The sequence below is a fragment of the Microtus oregoni genome, unplaced genomic scaffold (genome assembly GCF_018167655.1).
Source record: "Microtus oregoni isolate MIOR12 unplaced genomic scaffold, Mior012 000050F_ref0000143, whole genome shotgun sequence".
NCBI classification, from domain to species: Eukaryota; Metazoa; Chordata; class Mammalia; order Rodentia; family Cricetidae; genus Microtus; species Microtus oregoni.
The window spans coordinates 15,102,068-15,108,730 of NW_024543256.1; positions in this window are offsets into that span (position 1 = coordinate 15,102,068).

Genomic DNA, 6,663 nt, shown 5'->3' on the forward strand with positions numbered 1-6,663 from the left:
GAACATCCCTGGGATTGAATTCCATCTCATCATCTTAGCTTCAGTGGCTCCAGATTGAAAGTTCTATGGAATGCATCCTGTTGACTCAGTATAAGTCCTGTGCCCACATCCTCATTACTCAAAAACAGAGATAGGGAGTAATGGCTTTTACTGTGAGATGCGGAATCCAACTTTACACGAAATGTCACAAAATTGGAGAATCTTTCCAAAGCTGAAAGACACTTGGATGCTAAGCAATTACAAATGACAAATATCTAGTATGCACCACAAAGTTCTTAGCATATTATCTTCCACACAGAAAGTTCTTGGTGATTATAACAGTGGTAATGACGAAGCTTATTATTAGCAATTGGAGAACTGGCACGGTGCCTGATTCATGTGGGTGCCTGGTACCCAAATGCCTACTGTGGTTATTCCTTCTCATAACTGCCCTACTCCCAGTTTCCAATCTGTGTTTCGAAACCAATTATTCCCTTAAATTTTTTTTTTTTTGTTTTTTCGAGACAGGGTTTCTCTGTGGCTTTGGAGCCTGTCCTGGAACTAGCTCTGTAGACCAGGCTGGTCTCGAACTCACAGAGATCTGCCTGTCTCTCCCTTCCGAGTGCTGGGATTAAAGGCGTGCGCCACCATCGCCTGGCCTATTCCTTTAAATTTTATCCTGACACTTCTCCTTGCTTCCAGACCATTTCTGTAGGGATGATAGACTGTCACTTGAACCAGTTCACAATCTCAAATAATCATTGCTCTTCTTTGCCTACTTAAAACTCGAGGCCTTATGCATGGCATCTCCGTTACATCTGTACTTCTGGCATAAGGTGTGGAAATAGTTTACAATATCATCTCCTTGTTCCTGCTTTCTGTTGCTCTTATCCCCTATTGTTGCCAATACATTTTGTACAGAGTGACCAGATTCAGATTCAGATTCCCCAAAGAAAACTATCCAGGCCAAAAAGCATCTCAGAAACCTTTGGTGCCTTCGTCAACTCAGAACAACTTAGATTGAGATCTGAAAGTGGCCTTCAGATGCTTTAAAACCTATTATACCTCCCTGGAAACTGTATGAAGGAGTGGAGCATCCATGTGTGGATTTTTGGTGACAGGACAGGATATATAGTTTTTAACCAGAGTCTCAAAGGAACTTGTGGTACCACATATTTAACTGATTGCCTAAGGTGGTGATATAATTTTTGCATATGTTTGATAATCTATTAGTTTTATAATGTACTAGTGTATCAGAATAAGTATTTAGTTCATAAATAAGTACACATTAATTGGGGCATGCTTATTTTGATAAAAATGTTTGGGAATACTATAAAGGATCAAATGAAAATTCCTCTCCTATTTTTCTACCCTTAGCTTTAAAAAATTAAATTTATTTCATGTGTATGAGTGTTTTGTTTGCATATATGTCTGTGCACCAACTGTGTGCCTCGTGCCCAGGGAGGCCAGGAGAGGGTGTTACATCCTCCCTGGGATTGGAGTTACAGAAGATTGGGGGCAGTCATATGGGGACTGTAATCAAATACAGTCCTTTAGAAATGCAGCCGGAAAACTTACCTGCGAGTCCTCTCCAGCTTCTACCCTTATCTCTTTTTTGAGTCTTCCACACATATTATAGGTTCATTCCCAGGTCTAAACTGTGTTTTGTGTGCTGTGTACAGCCATTCTCTTCTCTACAACATCAGAATTATATATTTTTTTGAAGTTTTAGGAAAATTTCCACCTCTCTCCCAAAGCTCAGTGTGACTGCTCCATCTGAAACATCAGTGCAAACCCTGCAGCACTCGCCACATCCCTTAGACAGATAGCTCTTTACTGTGTATGTTGCGTGCTTTACAGACTTATCTCCTACCACTAGACAGTATACTCGTGGAGTGCTGGGGAAGATGGAAGATCAGATGATTAAACGCTGCCTCCGTGTGACCTAGTACAGAAGAGTGAAGATCAAAAGAAATACGCTCTTTCCCTGGGAGAGCAGGAGGAGAACATTAGAAACCTGCAAAGAGAGGCCAGGACAGCAGAAAAGTGTGGGAAAGAAGGGGGGGAGGAAGCGCACTCATTAAAAAAGACTGAAATACTTTCCATATCCTCTGAAGGACCTACCACAGAGCTCGAATTAGGGCTTAACAAAGACTCCCTGAACGGAGGCAAAGCAATAAGCTGCTTGCTATGCAATAGGCTGGAGTCCTCCCATGTTTCTACCAATTATAAGGCTATTGGTTGGCAGGTGAATGAACTCACGCGAAGGAGCGCTGATGATCTAGGAACCAGGTGTCAAAGAGCAAAAAACTCTGAGTAAACAAAATCCTGTCACCTCATAGAACTTTGCGCTTCCAGTCTATTTCTCCAGGGGTCTCAATTTTCTGTTAAGACTAATTTGATAAATGTGTTTCAGGGGAAAGTATTAATGACTGATAATGTATTTAATGCATGACCTCCTTCCAGATAATGGCAGGAAAACCATAATGGAGCCCTTCACTGGAGTGATGGAGAATTATCAGTGTAGGCACTGACAAGGTATGAGGGGGGTGGGAAGCTGGGCTTGGTGCTTCCTCGTGTGCCTCCCCTCACATTCTAAAAATGAAGAGTATCAAAAGATAAGTAGGGCGTCCGGAATTTCTCACCACACCAGGGGGCATTTCATCAGAGCGGGCGCGGCAACCTATTGTCTCCTTTTCTCTCTGGGAGCTATCTACCTCCCTATGACAGTTGCCTCTTTTCCCAGCAGCCCGCAGTTGTATAAAACACAATCTGTGACTAAGATATCCTTCATTGCAGAGCTCCATGCGGTTTGCAGTGTCCTGAAAGACACGAAGCTTGAAATACAGCATTTCAAACCCCAAATAACTCTAAATTGGAAGCTAGATGTGCCGCAGTGGGTCGAGACCCCAGGACTGGAGAGGAGAGCTGTGCAAAGGAAACTTCCGGAAAGTCGGCCCCTTGCCAGCTCTGTCCTGAGAATCAGGGGGAAAGCCAGCTGGGCAGGCCAAGAAATCCCACAGTTCCAAACAATTTCCAATTACCTTTCAAGTATTGGCTCGCTGCAGTGCACTGCATTTTCCTTAGTCTTTTGGGTGGTGGTGAAGGAGCTCTGGGAGCTATGGGCAAAGACTACGGACTACCAACAACTCCCTGAGAGGGACGCAGTAGAAGAAGAAGGCCTGTAGGTGTTTAAAAACTTTCCTCTCCTACCAAGTGGTGGGCGAGCATCAGGCAAACACCCTGAGATGAGCAGGTCACTCATCTCAGTTGCTCTTGGCTACAGTTTATGAAATGATTAATTCCAACCCCCTTGTCGTTACTCCCAGAATCTAAAGAAATTCCTGGGCGTTGATGACAAGGCTGTCACCCTCCCTTAAGCACCATTTCTTTGTGCACATAGTCTCCCCTTCCAGTCTGCCCATTCTCTGGAGGACAGGGGCCTTTGTCTAGAAAATCCTTCCCTCTGTAGTCCAATCAGGGTTTAAGTGACTCCCTGGACCTGTAGAACCCCTCACAATGCCCACACTTCCTGCCTTGAGAGCTCAGAATTCATGACCATGCAGATGAATGAATTACACCCTTGGGCAGAGATTAAGCCTGGTCTTTTGTGAGGCAACCTCTGAGGTCTGGGGGAAGATTTGACCTGTCAGGGTCTGTGTTCATTCTGCCTTGATGAGAGGCAGAGCAAAGCAGTCCAGGCTGTTCAGTCCCATACTCTGGGGTGTGATAATCAGCAAATTGCAAAGAAGGAATTGGCTTTTGCCTGATTCTCATTGTTCATAGCCCAGGCTGTAGTGTGTAGGGGATGGCAGGCTATTTTTCTCACTCCATATGGTGGGCCCATCTTTTGCCAGGCGAGCCAAGAAGGAAGGGCCTCCTGAGCCAAGCTTCTACCAGAAAGAGAGTCTCAAGAAGCAGAATGCACTGGAGTGTGGTCTACCCAGGATCCTACCCGGGGGAGGGGGAGCTGATACAGGAAGATAACTGGAATCTCAACTTTTCTTCCTTCGATTTAAACCGTACGATTTACAGGGAGGTAGCAGACTGAGAATATCATTTAAACAAGAAAGGCCACTGGCTGTAACACACCAGCCAGTTATTCTGGGAAGGTGAGTCATTTTCCAACCGATCGTTGCAGCTGCCTGCAGGGTGACACGCCTGTCTTAGCTTACTCCTCATGTTAAACTCATGCATCTGTGCCCATGTGTCTTCCCTGGGGACAACTATCCCCTATCAGACCCTCTTGGTATGGTCTCTAGTGTTATTATAACTTGTCTATGTTTAATCTATTCATCTGATTGGCAGATCTTTATTTTGTGTTTACTGACTCAGCTCCAAACTCGGTAGATACAATAGTGAATGAAACTGACAAAGTCCCCAGTCATCACAGTAGGGGAGATCAAAGGACAGTGAGATAGTGAATTAAAGTTCAACTGGGAAATTTTATGCCTTTAATTTTTTCAACAAGCTTTATGTTGATCAAATAGTAATCAAATAATATCCTATAATGTTCACTAATTGCTAATTATTTCTTCTTCTTTCTAGTTTAAATAAATCTGACATTAGCCAATAACAACAAAATGGTCATTAGCAAAAGAATTATCTTTAATCTGTCTTCACTGTTAAGTCAACAAAACATAATCACATAACACTGTTTTTAGTTTTTTTTCATTGTTGCGCTAGGGATCCAAACATTGCACTGTTTACACCTTTATAATAACATTTACCTTTCTGAATTGTGATGATTAATATCCTGGCCTCATGTCACCCAGTAGTTAGCTACTTGAAGGGAAGGGCTATGCCTGACTCATCTTTGCATTCCTAGAACCCAGTCAGATGTTCAAGAACTATTTGTTGAAATAAAAATCCCAGATCCCTACCACCCGTGCTGAGGCCACTCAGTGATTTGCCTGCAAAGCCCAGGAAGAACAGATGGTGATGATGGATGCATCCCAGTACGGTCCAGGCCAAGCTGGGATAGGTCCATAAGCTCTCTCTCGGCCCCTGGGAATTTTATTCTACGATTTGTGAGTTTCTGTGAGCTCTATCATTTATTTGCTCATGGCAGTTACTGGAGATTATAACAAATCTAATGAGGACTCTTGCAGAATAGACTGTGGAAGTTTACAGAACTGTTTGATTCAGTAAAGCCTAAAGGGAAAACATTTATTAAAAAAGAAGACCTTCCAAATAGTTAGAGGCAACCTTCCTGCCTCATAAGACACAGTTAAACAGAGATGACACAAAATCTTTCTTGGTTGTTTGAGGACTACATGGGCCTCTGAGTGATTTCCTAGCAGACAATTTTCCATTGCACATATGTTGCTTAGTTTTCTTCCAGACTTATATCCCCGACTTCTTTACAGATAATTTTCCTGATCATATATAGTTCTCCATAAAAGAATAATGCCACAAAATCCAGGTAACAACAGTACTGGAGCATCAAGTTTTCACTAGCATTTCAGAGGGATGTCTATAATCTTATTCTCACTCTTAATTTAAGAAAAATCACTTTCACTATTCTCTTAGGTAGTCAGAAGTCAGACTAGCTACTTTGGAGCTAGAATTCCTACATAGTTGCAAGACATCGGGAAACTCTTGATGCTTGGTATAAACTAGCACAAATTCTAGTCCTAATATTGTGAGAAAGCAATTTGCTGATCTACAAGGAGAATAGTGAGTCCTTCTTAAGAAAGAACTTTCAGTCTGGTGGGCACTGTGAATACATATATACCTATGAGCTTTCCTTATCCAGGGGAATTGTGTAGAGTGAAAGAGAGTTCAGACATTAGGTGTAAGCCAGGGGTGGTGCTGGACTGGGGGAATAGGAGTGGTTAGGAAAAGGGAACGTTAATCTTGGAGAAACCAACGATGGAGTGCAGAATTTCGTTTACTTTGCCTTATCTAGGCAAATCTGGCCTTCTTAACTCTTGTGGCTTTTAAAAGCAACAATGGAAAATGGTGTCTTAAGGGTTAAAAATCAAACTCTGACCAAGTTTTGTATACATTTTTCTCCAGATATGCCAGGGAAGCCTTCCAGAAGCTGCACACTTACACGGAACCCCCAGTGTTAGCTTTGCTGTTTAGTCAAACCACTAAAACCCACGGGGGAAAAGAAAGAAGAACAACAAGCCTGAAAGATGGATGTCTATTACTTGAAGAGAGTTGGCCACAAATTTCTGCTCTGAATTGGACCAAGGTGTGGTCTCCATTATCTGGAAGGGCCTGTTAGTGGCTACTGTTTAGCACCTTCATAACTCTCAGAAGTAAAGCAGCATTTCTCAAAGGGAAGCCCAGGATAGAGGAAGGGAAGATGAGAAAGAGGGAGAGGGTGCGATTCACTTAAGATACTAGGTAGAAAACTGCACTTTTGCCTGGACTGCCAAAGGCCCACTACAAGACAGCATTCAGAAGTTCCTTTCTGTCCTCTCCATATCATAGTTCTGTGAGGACTCTGACACACAGAAGCCTCAAACTAATAAAATACTCTTCTTCAATTATGACTTTCAATGATGAAACTGGAGACTCTGAAACTATTTCAGATTTGAATGGTTTGAGATGAAACTTTAGGAAAAGAATGGAGGGGAGGTAAAAGGAGAGATTCTCAGAGGCTGAACTGCAGATGATTAAACAGAGGATCCATTTCATTCAGATTCCCTTGGTAATTCAGGGACCAAAATC